General features: G+C 28.8%; 3 non-coding genes across 3 annotated transcripts; 2 read left to right on the top strand and 1 right to left on the bottom strand.

Annotated features, from left to right (window-relative positions):
• Positions 1-1,051: 1,051 nt before the first annotated feature.
• On the bottom strand, positions 1,052-1,137 carry Trnay-gua (transfer RNA tyrosine (anticodon GUA)). Its single transcript is given in 2 exon segments — positions 1,052-1,087; positions 1,101-1,137. It is a non-coding gene; the product is annotated as a tRNA-Tyr (tRNA).
• Positions 1,138-4,774: 3,637 nt separating this feature from the next.
• Positions 4,775-4,856, top strand: Trnas-gcu (transfer RNA serine (anticodon GCU)). The gene has a single exon. It is a non-coding gene; the product is annotated as a tRNA-Ser (tRNA).
• A 4,450-nt stretch (positions 4,857-9,306) lies between these two features.
• Positions 9,307-9,392, top strand: Trnay-gua (transfer RNA tyrosine (anticodon GUA)). Its single transcript is given in 2 exon segments — positions 9,307-9,343; positions 9,357-9,392. It is a non-coding gene; the product is annotated as a tRNA-Tyr (tRNA).
• Positions 9,393-13,118: the final 3,726 nt, after the last annotated feature.

Raw genomic sequence — 13,118 nt, forward strand, 5'->3', positions numbered from 1 at the left:
TATTGTTTTTATTTTTCTCAGTAGTAGTATTTAGTTTTTGAGCAAATCATTTAACAGTTGTTTCTACAAATTATTGTTGTGATAACTTGTGTTTAATATACACAATGCACTGCACACAAGTAGAATGCGAAGATCAAAACTAAAACTTTATGTCCATTTAGGTGCAGGAATGTACTTTACTTCAACCCAGGCATGTAGCTAGGTACACGTTTCTGCAAATCTGCAGAAACGTATACTTTTGTTTCAACTCTTCAGCTTATAAAGGCCCTGCTTTCTTAGCATTCAGTATCATTTTTAGTTTTGCATTTCTGAGAGATAATTTTGACATATAGTGTTGTAAAAACTGAACAAATTATATACATCAAGTTGTATACATTTAGCTCATATAGGTTTAATTTATCAAAAAGCTATGCATTGTTTAATTGGTTCTAATAAAATTTTTGGATTTTTGTTCAAAAATCAAAATCGTACGTCTTTATGTTACAAAAATTTGCTTAACTTAATTTTGTTTCTATTGATTTCGTTAAATGTTCGATTTTGAAAATTTCCACAAAATTCCGAAAGTTGTACAGTTAACATTATAACTGTTTTTGAGTTAAATTGGCATTTTCTTATACTTGTTTTCAATGACAGTTTTACGGGTTTACACAAGTCGCAACACATAAATTGCCTTGTATACAGTTATCACTCATACTTCAACATTCCATTTATTTTTGAATTATTATAATAACTGCATACTTTCATATTAATTTCAATTATATCCGAGGTAGTTAAAATTGATGTGTTCCCGCTAGAACGTTACCACGCGTCATTTAGATACTTAGGTTTTTACAGATTCGTAACTTTTTTGACCTAGCTACGTCCCTGCTACAGCCCAATCATGTAAGATGCTAAAAATAAAACTTTTTGAGTTTGTTGCTTCTTTGAGATAAGGATTTGATCTTTCATAAACAAATAACAACTTTTTATCCTTATAGATGAATTAAAGATTTATCTAAGAATTTATGCCTTAAATATCAGAACTGACCTAAAACGTAATCGTCAAAAAATGTCCTTCGAGCCGGAGTCGAACCAGCGACCTATGGATTACTAACTACATGCTACAGTCCACCGCTCTACCAACTGAGCTATCGAAGGCGACGATCGCTTCAGTTTTATTGCATTTATAAAATCATGTCTCAATTCCATTTAGCTTATGTATACGTACAAGTTAAGTACTTTTTTGTTGTTTTTTATGCAATTTTATGTTTTTAATTTAGTATGTGCATGTATAGGGAAAGGGTCACTTTTGCACGAGCGTCACTTTTGCACGAGCGTCACTTTTGCACGAGAGGACACTTTTGCACGAGGGTCACTTTTGCACGAAGGGTCACTTTTGCACGAGGGGACACTTTTGCACGGCGTCACTTTTGTACAGAGGGTCACTTTTGCACGAGGTGACACTTTTGCACGGCGACATTTTTTTTTTTAATAATTTTTTGTTTTACTTAAATAATATTCGCTTTTAAACTTAAGTTGTTTTGAATACATAAAATGTGGTAGTTTTTTTATTAAAAATTAATGCAAAGACTTAGTTTGAAGTTTTACGTAGAAAAATATAATAACGTACCACAGTTCATTATTTTATATTTTTTAGCTTATATTAAATAAACTAGATGAATACACATTTTTAATTTTAAATAAAAACAGTTTTGAATATATTAAATGAAAATAGTCCGAATTTTGTTACTTTTCAAACAGGAAAATAAACTTAATTTAGTAAGGCTTTAGAACGTTTGAGTATTATTTTTTACTTGTTTTCTCTTAATGTTATAATTAGCATTATATAGTTGTTGAACAAATATTTTGAATTTATTTTAATCTAAAACAATAGTTAAATTAAAAAGAAAGATTTAGTTAGTTTTTGAAGTTTAAAGGTATTTCAGATTTTACTTGTTGTTTATTTTTATTTTTTAATTTAGCGTGAGAATAAAAAAAGCAATAAAATAGCGCATTTTTCATGAAATTCATGAAATTTTTCATTAGCGCAAATGATCATGAAATAAGCCGATGAGAGCCTAACGATAATGTCCTTGGAGCGTTAGGTTTTTATTTTTGTTGTTAGTCAATGCATTTAATTACTTGATGCTGATCGTTCTACATCAAATTGTAAATCGATATAAGTTTGTGGTTAAAATTTTGCTTTTTATGTTTATCTATAAATTTTATATAAATAATGATTTTATATTTGTCATAATAAATAAACTATATGTGTTATTTTATCTTTTATTTATGTGTCTTCCAGTTTAAGAGGTCTAGGTTTTGATGCCTAGGTTCATCATATGAAAAATAAACTTTTAACCATATAGTAAATTATATAAAAAGGCATAGTTGTTTATTAGTATATTAAAATTCAAAATAAACTAGAACAACTTACTTACATTTAAGTATTTTTTATCCTAGTTTCTATATAAATTAACTTTATTGTCCCTGGTAGGAATCTTTTATAAATAATCTTATTTTATCTATTATTATTTGTTTCTAACAGTAACTTTTACTTTTTTTGGTCAAAAAAAGTGCGTACTTAAGCGGTAGTCTACTGTAATAAGTGGGCTTAAGTTAAGATGAATTTTAATCAAGCTAAATTTTATTGTGACTTAAATATTGTAAATTTAAGTAATTTTGTGCTTGTAATAGTTACGAAAATTTGAAAATTTTACTTGAATAAATTAGAAAAAAAAAAATTTTAACTTTAAGAAAATTATAGTTACAATAATTAAAAAGCATGCACAAAACCTGTATTACGAGTAATTTAAGTTTTGAAGTGGAGTTTTCGGAAGTGCGGTCAGGAATAAAAGAGTTTGTACCGTTTGTTTAGATTATCCCCTCTGTCTGCTTTAGCGATCGCGACCTTTTCTAATATGCAAGTACTGCAAATGCTTTGTGGGTTTTTCGCTTTGCCAATATGGTGGATAATTTCCAAATTTATTTTGTATCCAATATTCTTATTTTTAAGCTTCCATATATACTTCGATATTTCTGTACATAATAGTAAAAATATTATGTTAGACGCCGCAAACGTGACAGGTCCTAATGGTAAAACAGTTCAAGTTTCTAAGCACGCTGTAGATAGAAGATCAAACTACAACCAAAGGCTTTAACAAAAAATATTAAACGAAAACTATCAGTTTAGTAATCTCCAACTGCAGAAAAGAAAAGCTAATAGAGCTTATAAGTAAGCTTTTGCTTTTACAGGATAACAAAGTAAACACTTAGAAAAAAAAAACATCAGAAACAACAGCAGAAAAATAGCAGTTACAGTAAAAATATGATAGCGAAACAAAAGTACGCCTATTTATTTTTTGATGTTTTAATTGCTCTTTTAAAACCACTACGATTACATTTTATTTTTATTGAAAAATGTATTGATTAAGTCTTAATAAACTAAGTTTCAAATGTTTGAAAATAAACTTATTCATAGATTATATAACTTTAAAAGTTTTGATATTTGTTTAAGAGCTCATCCAAAACTTAAAGTTTATTGTAATTGTGTTTATCAACGGCACGGTTATAAACTAAACTTTACTAATACAAATTTTTGGCCGGTAATTACAATTAGAAAAACTTTCTAACTGATCTTGCTAAAGCTATACTATAATTAAAAATGTTTTTCCAAACAATAAGTTGTTTAGTTTTAGTAATGAAAAAAAAAACAGTAGAAACTTACATGCTGTTTGGGTTCACAGCTAAAATAACATATTAAAAATATATCTGTGAAATTTGTTTTCGTATAAGTTATTACTTAAAATAATTATTGAAACAAGTATAAGTACTTTGTCTTTCTTTGCTTAACAAAATAAACTAACTTACTTTTACACAACAAACCTTTCAAAAAAAAAGAATAAAAGTTTAGAATATGACAAAAGTTGTAGCATTAATTTATGTAGTGTTTAGTTTCAAAACGAGAAGAGGTATACATTTCTATACAAAATAAAATTAGAGATTTGATTCCGGCATCACGCGTATGCTATGCGCGCGCTGTACCATCTGAGCTACACAATTTAAAGTAGCTTTTAGCGTTTATAAATCTACTGATATTACGTCATAGAAGTAGTTGAAGTTGTGCGGACGTTTCATTGACACAATTTGCACTCGCTTATCAATCTTCAAGATTTTACCTCGCTTTACTTCAAATGTTACTAATTATTTTGTCTTTATCCACAACTTAGCTCACAAAATTGATTTTTCGACTACGTTGACTACACATTGACAAGTAAGACATAATAAACACAAAATTGAATTTTTTCATTTTTTTGCAACAAAGAAATCTATACACGTGTAACTCTCTGAAACAGGGTATATATATAAATTTGAGGATTAAAAGGATAGTCAAAAGTAAGATGTTTCAATTAGACTGTGAGTTAGAAACATTCTTGATTAAAAGGGGCGAGCCGTGCATAAAGTTCAAACTTTCAATTAGCTCTTCAACACTTGTCTAGTGTTTGTTTGTTTTCGACTTTGATCAAACTTCAATGTCTGAGCTACAGCCGCAAAAGGTTTTTCGTGTTATAGATTTAACTAGCGTGCGGAGAATGACGTCACAATTTAAAAGTTGATTAAACTGTAAAGTAAAAAACATGAGGGATTAAACATTAAAAAAATATACTAACACGCAAAATTTAATGCAATATTACTAAGGTACAAGTTACAAACCGTTGCAAAAAACTACATACTCAGTTGTTACGTTTTCTCTAGCTACTAAATTTATATTGCCTAGAAACAATATTAACCACGAGACGGGGTGGCCGAGTGGTTAAGGCGATGGACTGCTAATCCATTGTGCTCTGCACGCGTGGGTTCGAATCCCATCTCCGTCGGTCTCTTTTTCGATAATTTTTTTAATTGTTCAAATCGTCGTTTACTTCTTGACTGATGAAATGTGACAAACTAATTGTAATGTAAACAATATAAGCATTGTTAAACATGGCTTTTATTTTTATTAAAATAATCTTTAAAACACTTTTAATAGAAGAAGCTTTTGCTTACAAAAAACATAAAATTAAAAAAACTGGCAGAGATGGGATTCGAACCCGCGCCATCGAAATGACTGGAGCTTAAATCCTGCGCATTAGACCACTCGGCCACTCTACCACACGTTGATATGCTACAAATTAAATTTATAAATTAACTCTTAACCATTATTACGTCACCAAGCAAAACATCTTTATGGCTTAAGTGAAATCCAGTGACTTTTTTGATAACTCATGTTAATTATTGCTTAAAAAAGATAATATCTGTCAATATTAAACTATAACCTATAAAATACCTTAAACGATAAACTTTAGGTTAAGGCTAAATTTTAAGTAAAATAACAAGTTTGTTCTAGAATCTAGAACATTCAAGTTTTGAAACATATCGGTTAAAAAATTACTTAAACATAGATTTCAGTTTTGCTTATTTTCAATGCGTTTTAGTCAAGTGTTATTTAGTTTATTAATATAAAATAAATAGTTTTTTGCTCTTAAACATTTATTCACACATCATTAAATCAACTAGTTCATATTTATTCTACAAATGTAATTAAAATATTTTAAACTTAATATTTTTATTCAGAAAGCTTGAGTAATTAGATTAAAATATTTATTTTTTAATATTAAGAAAAAAATGTTTATATAAATAGTTATGTTCTAGGTCAAAAATGCACGAAAGGACAGTTTTGCACAAAAACAATTTTGCACGAAAAGAAACTTTTGCACTATAAATCATTTAAATTAAACTTTCAAAAAAAGAAAATATTTAAAAAAATAACCTACCGATGTTAAGGGTTAGGGGCAACAGTGATAGTAAAACAAAATTAACAACATTAAAAATAAATTAAGAATTTTTTTAGCTCGTGCAAAAGTGTCTCTGTGCAAAAGTAAACTCTCGTGCAAAATTGATGCCGTTCAAAATCAAAAGTGTCTTCGTGCAAAAGTTTCCCTACATGCATATTTGACACCTACCCGGTAAAAACTTTTAAAAAGTTTTGAATTTACTGCCCTGACAATCAAATACTTTAAGGTTTTGGCTATAAAACTTTAAAAATTGAAGTCAAAACTAAAAAATAATATTGTTTAACTTTATTTAATGAACTGTTAAATGAGATATAACAAAAATATTATAGTTGACTTGTGTTTCTTTTACTAAAATATGTTTATTATTAATTGAATTTTAGAAATCTTAATAAGCATTACACTGATGATTATTTATCTGAAATATTTCTTTTTTAGTTGCTATGTTACTTAGCAGTTTTTAAATAAGCATAGTAAATGCTACTAATAAACAAGCTATAATAATAGATAAAATTATTAATTTACTATTACAATCTAAAACCCATTCTTTCTTTATTTGTACAGAAAAAAAAGCTTTTTACAATATTCTAAACCAAAAATACTTTTTTGGCAACGTAAAAGTTATCTATGTTCTTTAAAAGCTAGTGAGTTAAGTTAATATTTAATTTATGTAAGACCTTATGTACAGATTTATACATATCAAGCTAGTTAACTTAAATAAAGTTTTATAAGCTGTTAAAGTGAAATAAATAAAAAGAAACTATTTAAATCAACTAAAATTTAAACTACTCTTTAAATAATTAAAATTGTATAAATTTTGTTTACAATTTTTTTGAAGCCAATCATTAGATTGTAATTTTATTTATCGTCAAAAAATTCGTATGACAATAAAAACTAAAAAAAGAAACTTTCATTGAAAGAATTATTTATTACCCACTAACAAGTAACAAAGCTAAATAATATTTTTGTCAAAATAGTTTGATATGGAGGAATGAATACAAAATAGTTGTTTATACAACGCCTTTCTTAAGAAACTTAGACTTTTTTGTTAAGTTTTATCAAAACGATTCACTCAAAACTGTTTGAAACAGCAATAAAAAGGTTAAATATAATTTATTAGCTTAAAAAGTTTACTAAGTTTTATAAGACAAAAAAAATTTAGTAATTACTGTTTTATTCTATTTTATATTTCTATCGTGTTATAAACCCGACAAAAAATAAGTAACTAAATGTTATACATGCGGGTGGGTGTCACTTTTGCACGAGAGGACACTTTTGCACGGCCACTCTTTTGCACGAGCGTCACTTTTGCACGAGGGGACACTTTTGCACGGCGTCACTTTTGCACGCAGGGTCACTTTTGCACGAGGGGACACTTTTGCACGGCGACACTTATGCACGAGCGTCACTTTTGCACGAGGGGACACTTTTGCACGGCGACACTTATGCACGGAGGGTCACTTTTGCACGAGGGGACACTTTTGCACGGCGTCACTTTTGCACGGAGGGTCACTTTTGCACGAGGTGACACTTTTGCACGGCGAAATTTTTTCACGATGAAAATTTTTTACGGCTGCATTGTTTCACAATGTCACATTTTTACGATGAAATTTTTGCACAGCGACATTTTGGCTCGATAACTTTTTCGCACAAAAAATCAATTTTGCATGCAGGCCGAATAAAAGTTTTTTTAGCTACTACCAAGTCTGTAACAGAAAAAAGAAACTGAAAACTAAAATGTTATAATATACCTATACTAAAGACAAAAAATGAAAGGTCTAAAATCTTAAACAGTAAAAGTTACTGTTAGAAACAAATAATAATAGATAAAATAAGATTATTTATAAAAGATTCCTACCGGGGACAATAAAGTTAATACTTAAAATTAAATCTTAGTTAAAACTAGGATAAAAAATACTTAAATGTAAGTAAGTTGTTCTAGTTTATTTTGAATTTTAATATACTAATAAACAACTATGCCTTTTTATATAATTTACTATATGGTTACAAGTTTATTTTTCATATGATGAACCTAGGCATCAAAACCTAGACCTCTTAAACTGGAAGACACATAAATAAAAGATAAAATAACACATATAGTTTATTTATTATAACAAATATAAAATCATTATTTGATATAAAATTTATAGATTAACATAAAAAGCAAAATTTTAACCACAAACTTATATCGATTTACAATTTGATGTAGAACGATCAGCATCAAGTAATTAAATGCATTGAACTAACAACAAAAATAAAAACCTAACGCTCCAAGGACATTATTGTTAGGCTCTCATCAGCTTATTTCATGATCATGGAATGCTGGTGTAAGCATCTCATGATATTTTTGATGAACATAAGTTCAAACTTCCAAATGTTACTCTATCATTGGCTTATCATGATCATTCAACATTATTGTTATGAAATAATCTAAGTTTAAACCATGAAAAATGCGCTATTTTATTGCTTTTTTTATTCTCACGCTAAATTAAAAAATAAAAATAAACAACAAGTAAAATCTGAAATACCTTTAAACTTTAAAAACTAACTAAATCTTTCTTTTTAATTTAACTATTGTTTCAAATTAAAATAAATTCAAAATATTTGTTCAACAACTATATAATGCTAATTATAACATTAAGAGAAAACAAGTAAAAAATAATACTCAAACGTTCTAAAGCCTTACTAAATTAAGTTTATTTTCCTGTTTGAAAAGTAACAAAATTCGGACTATTTTCATTTAATATATTAAAAACTGTTTTCATTTAAAATTAAAAATGTGTATTCATCTAGTTTATTTAATATAAGCTAAAAAATATAAATTAATGAACTGTGGTACGTTATTATATTTTTCTACGTAAAACTTCAAACAAAGTCTTTGCATTAAATTTTAATAAAAAAACTACCACATTTTATGTATTCAAAACAACTTAAGTTTAAAAGCGAATATTATTTAAGTAAAAAAAAAAAATTATAAAAAAAAAATGTCGCCGTGCAAAAGTGTCACCTCGTGCAAAAGTGACCCTCTGTGCAAAAGTGACGCCGTGCAAAAGTGTCCCCTCATGCAAAAGTGACCCTCCGTGCATAAGTGTCGCCGTGCAAAAGTGTCCCCTCGTGCAAAAGTGACGCTCGTGCAATAGTGACCCTCCGTGCAAAAGTGTCCCTTGTGCAAAAGTGACCCTGCGTGCAAAAGTGACGCCGTGCAAAAGTTTCCCCTCGTGCTAAAGTGACGCTCGTGCAAAAGAGTCGCCGTGCAAAAGTGTCCCCTCGTGCAAAAGTGACCCTTCGTGCAAAAGTGACCCTCGTGCAAAAGTGTCCTCTCGTGCAAAAGTGACGCTCGTGCAAAAGTGACCCTTTCCCTATACATGCACATACTAAATTAAAAACATAAAATTGCATAAAAAACAACAAAAAAGTACTTAACTTGTACGTACACATAAGCTAAATGGAATTGAGACATGATTTTATAAATGCAATAAAACTGAAGCGATCGTCGCCTTCGATAGCTCAGTTGGTAGAGCGGTGGACTGTAGCATGTAGTTAGTAATCCATAGGTCGCTGGTTCGACTCCGGCTCGAAGGACATTTTTTGACGATTACGTTTTAGGTCAGTTCTGATATTTAAGGCATAAATTCTTAGATAAATCTTTAATTCATCTATAAGGATAAAAAGTTGTTATTTGTTTATGAAAGATCAAATCCTTATCTCAAAGAAGCAACAAACTCAAAAAGTTTTATTTTTAGCATCTTACATGATTGGGCTGTAGCAGGGACGTAGCTAGGTCAAAAAAGTTACGAATCTGTAAAAACCTAAGTATCTAAATGACGCGTGGTAACGTTCTAGCGGGAACACATCAATTTTAACTACCTCGGATATAATTGAAATTAATATGAAAGTATGCAGTTATTATAATAATTCAAAAATAAATGGAATGTTGAAGTATGAGTGATAACTGTATACAAGGCAATTTATGTGTTGCGACTTGTGTAAACCCGTAAAACTGTCATTGAAAACAAGTATAAGAAAATGCCAATTTAACTCAAAAACAGTTATAATGTTAACTGTACAACTTTCGGAATTTTGTGGAAATTTTCAAAATCGAACATTTAACGAAATCAATAGAAACAAAATTAAGTTAAGCAAATTTTTGTAACATAAAGACGTACGATTTTGATTTTTGAACAAAAATCCAAAGATTTTATTAGAACCAATTTAACAATGCATAGCTTTTTGATAAATTAAACCTATATGAGCTAAATGTATACAACTTGATGTATATAATTTGTTCAGTTTTTACAACACTATATGTCAAAATTATCTTGTGACGATCGCTCGGCCCTTCGGTACTTTCCCTAAACGGAGCCGGCGGTCGAGACTTTTCTGTTTCGCTAACAACGGGATCAGGCGCGTTGGCTGACTCAGAGCGAGTAGTCATTTTGGCCAATTTCTTGGCAACTTGTTTAGAATTCATATCGCGCTACTTATCGATTAATATACCGCGAATGAATGGTCAAGTAGTATAAGCTAAAACAACAAAAATGTATAAACACAATTATTTATTAAAAGAACTCACAACATAAAATATAAAACACCAAATACACTCTATAATCGTAAGTAAATGAACACAAGTATAATATAATACTAAACTAGCAAAAAGTAAACACTGACTTTTGCATATTTCGTCTATGCGATCAAGAAGCGCATGCGATAAAAAGCGCATGCGATAAAAAGCGCATGCGATACAAAAGCGACGTAATCGTTCATGCGTAGTATATATAGTGCTTTAACAATCCCTTTTTCCCAATTCTCTCAATTTATAACAGAGCATGTCTGTTAGACTGCTACACTCCGTCTAGCCCGAAGAAGAAATGACTGTGGAGGCTTAGGGATTTCAATAACGCATTTTCCGTGCGCTCCCCTTCCCCCACTCCAGTCATTTTTTTTTGAATTAAATGAGAGTATGGAAATTGTAAGGATGTTATTATCACTTATACCACGAAATTCGATTACGTGCAATACTAAACAAGTTTTTAATACACAAAGCATAAAGCTTAAAATAACGTTGATGTAGTGTTTACTTGTAATGTAAGCTAAAAGAAAAAATTGTATGTACGAAAAAATTTGATGTAATTTAAAAGCGACAAAACATAAAAAATAAATACGAAGGAGTAAAAACTTAACGCTTAAGATTCCTTCTTTTAGAAAACATGCTAATAATTTGTTGATATTGTAAAGTATGCAACAATACTTAAAAAAATGACAATGTAAATCAAAAGTAGCAATTAGCAATATCACACTAATACTTAATAAAACATATCAAAGAAGTTTTCACTCTTTTGTTTTATAATTTCATTTTTGTTTTTAAGGTATTAAAATTTTGTTTTAGATGTGCCATAAAATTAAAGAAACAATGATTTGAATTCAAAAAATAAAATATATAATAAAATAAACAAGCTTTAAAATTTTAATTAAAAAATTCAAAAGTTTACACAATCCTAGAATTATGTTACTCAATCCCTAAAAAAGTTTACAGTTTATTGGCTCTTAGCAAATTGAAGCAGTTCTATAGTTCTGTAGCCCTGTTGTCTTTTCTCCACTCCTCGTTGAGATAAAACGGGTGGTTCCCGCAATGAATATCACAGTTGTAATGGAACAACTAGATGCTAAACCGGTAAGCATTTCCACTGAGTGGTTTTGAATGTTAGCGAAGTCTCTTCCACATCGTGATATTCGTGAAACAATGACGTGTCAGCGATTAGAGTGCTTCATCTTTTTTCCACGAATTTTGTACAGTAACGTGTGAATCTCCATTTGCAACCAAGTAAGACTCATTGTGACAAATGAGGTCTTCTAAAGATTCTTTATGGCGTCAATACTTCCATCCATTGTGATTGTTTATTTAAAAAACATATGTAATATAAAATACAATGTTAAATATAGCGTAAACATTAAAATAGTTTAATAAAATCGTCTAGTTTATTAACTAAACATTGTATTTATAATGATATTTACTATTTTCACGTTTAACGTAAAATATAAAGTAAGCCCTGATGTCAATCAATAACTGAAAGAATGCTTCAACCGGCCGATATAATTTTAAAACAATTAAATCGCAGACTTTTTGTTTTTTGAAAAAACTTAGTTTTATTTTATTTTTATAGTTATTTGAAAATGACAACGATAATTAGCTTTCAATTTGCTTAACGAGGTATAATGTTTATTTAACAATAGCTATAATCATTGCTACACGTCGTAAAAACCAATCCGCTGAAGCATTCTCGCAATGTTACAATTATACAAGAAAAGATGACATTTACGGACAAAAAAGGTTAACGATTTACAACTCATTTCCCTTACTTTGAACTGAAACAGAAAAAAACTCTAACTGGTTTTTAAAGACCTTAACAATTAAGAAAAGTCATTTGTTACAAAAAAGTTTAAACACTGTGTTTTAGTAAAAAACACTGCTCCTAATTAACTCAGTCAGAATTCTCATCGATCGCAGTTCAGAATTATTGTTGCATAATTTCACTACAACAATGCAAATTAAATTTTTTGACTTAACTTATTAAGTTTCAAATAGGCTTCATTACATATTTCATAGTGCGTTTAAATTTTAATTTGTTTCCTTTAATAAGAAGTAAAACAACAATTGAGAAATAAATTGTCAAAAGAACATATCAGTGTATATAAAATGTGGGAGTTAAAATCAAAGCAATCGTTCTGCATTAATTTTAAAACAAGTACAGGAAATAAGTTGTTTTGAAACGATAAATCAACAACAACTCCTATTTATTTAAGAATATATCAAAAGTAAACATTCGATATTTTAAAACAAAAAATCATAACATATACTTGTTTACTTACGTAATAGACTTGTCATATACTCCTTAAACATGACTTGTTTAACAATTTTATTCTATGTTATTAGTATGAATTTCAAATAATAACAAAATTTGCTAATTTCAAGATAAAGAAGAATTCTTAGTTACTACGTTTGAAAATTGTAACAATTTCAAACCTATTTAAGGCTTAATTCTATGTTAAAAAGTGTATAACGAATAAAAAATAACTTATTACGTTTAAACGAAAAGAAGAATAAAAAATACTAATGTTTAAGAAAAATAGAAAAAAATTAACACAAACAATAAACAAAACTGACATTAATTGAAATTAATTTTTAAACTTTGCAAGCATTTTAAACGAAAACAACTAATTTTTAAAGAATGTAGATCAAAATACAAACAAAGAAAATAACAAACATGTATTCAACATTTTCTTAAAACTTGACCCTTCATTCAAGAAGAA

The sequence above is a fragment of the Thalia democratica genome, chromosome 6 (assembly GCF_965202585.1).
Source record: "Thalia democratica chromosome 6, ktThaDemo2.hap1.1, whole genome shotgun sequence".
Taxonomy (NCBI): domain Eukaryota; kingdom Metazoa; phylum Chordata; class Thaliacea; order Salpida; family Salpidae; genus Thalia; species Thalia democratica.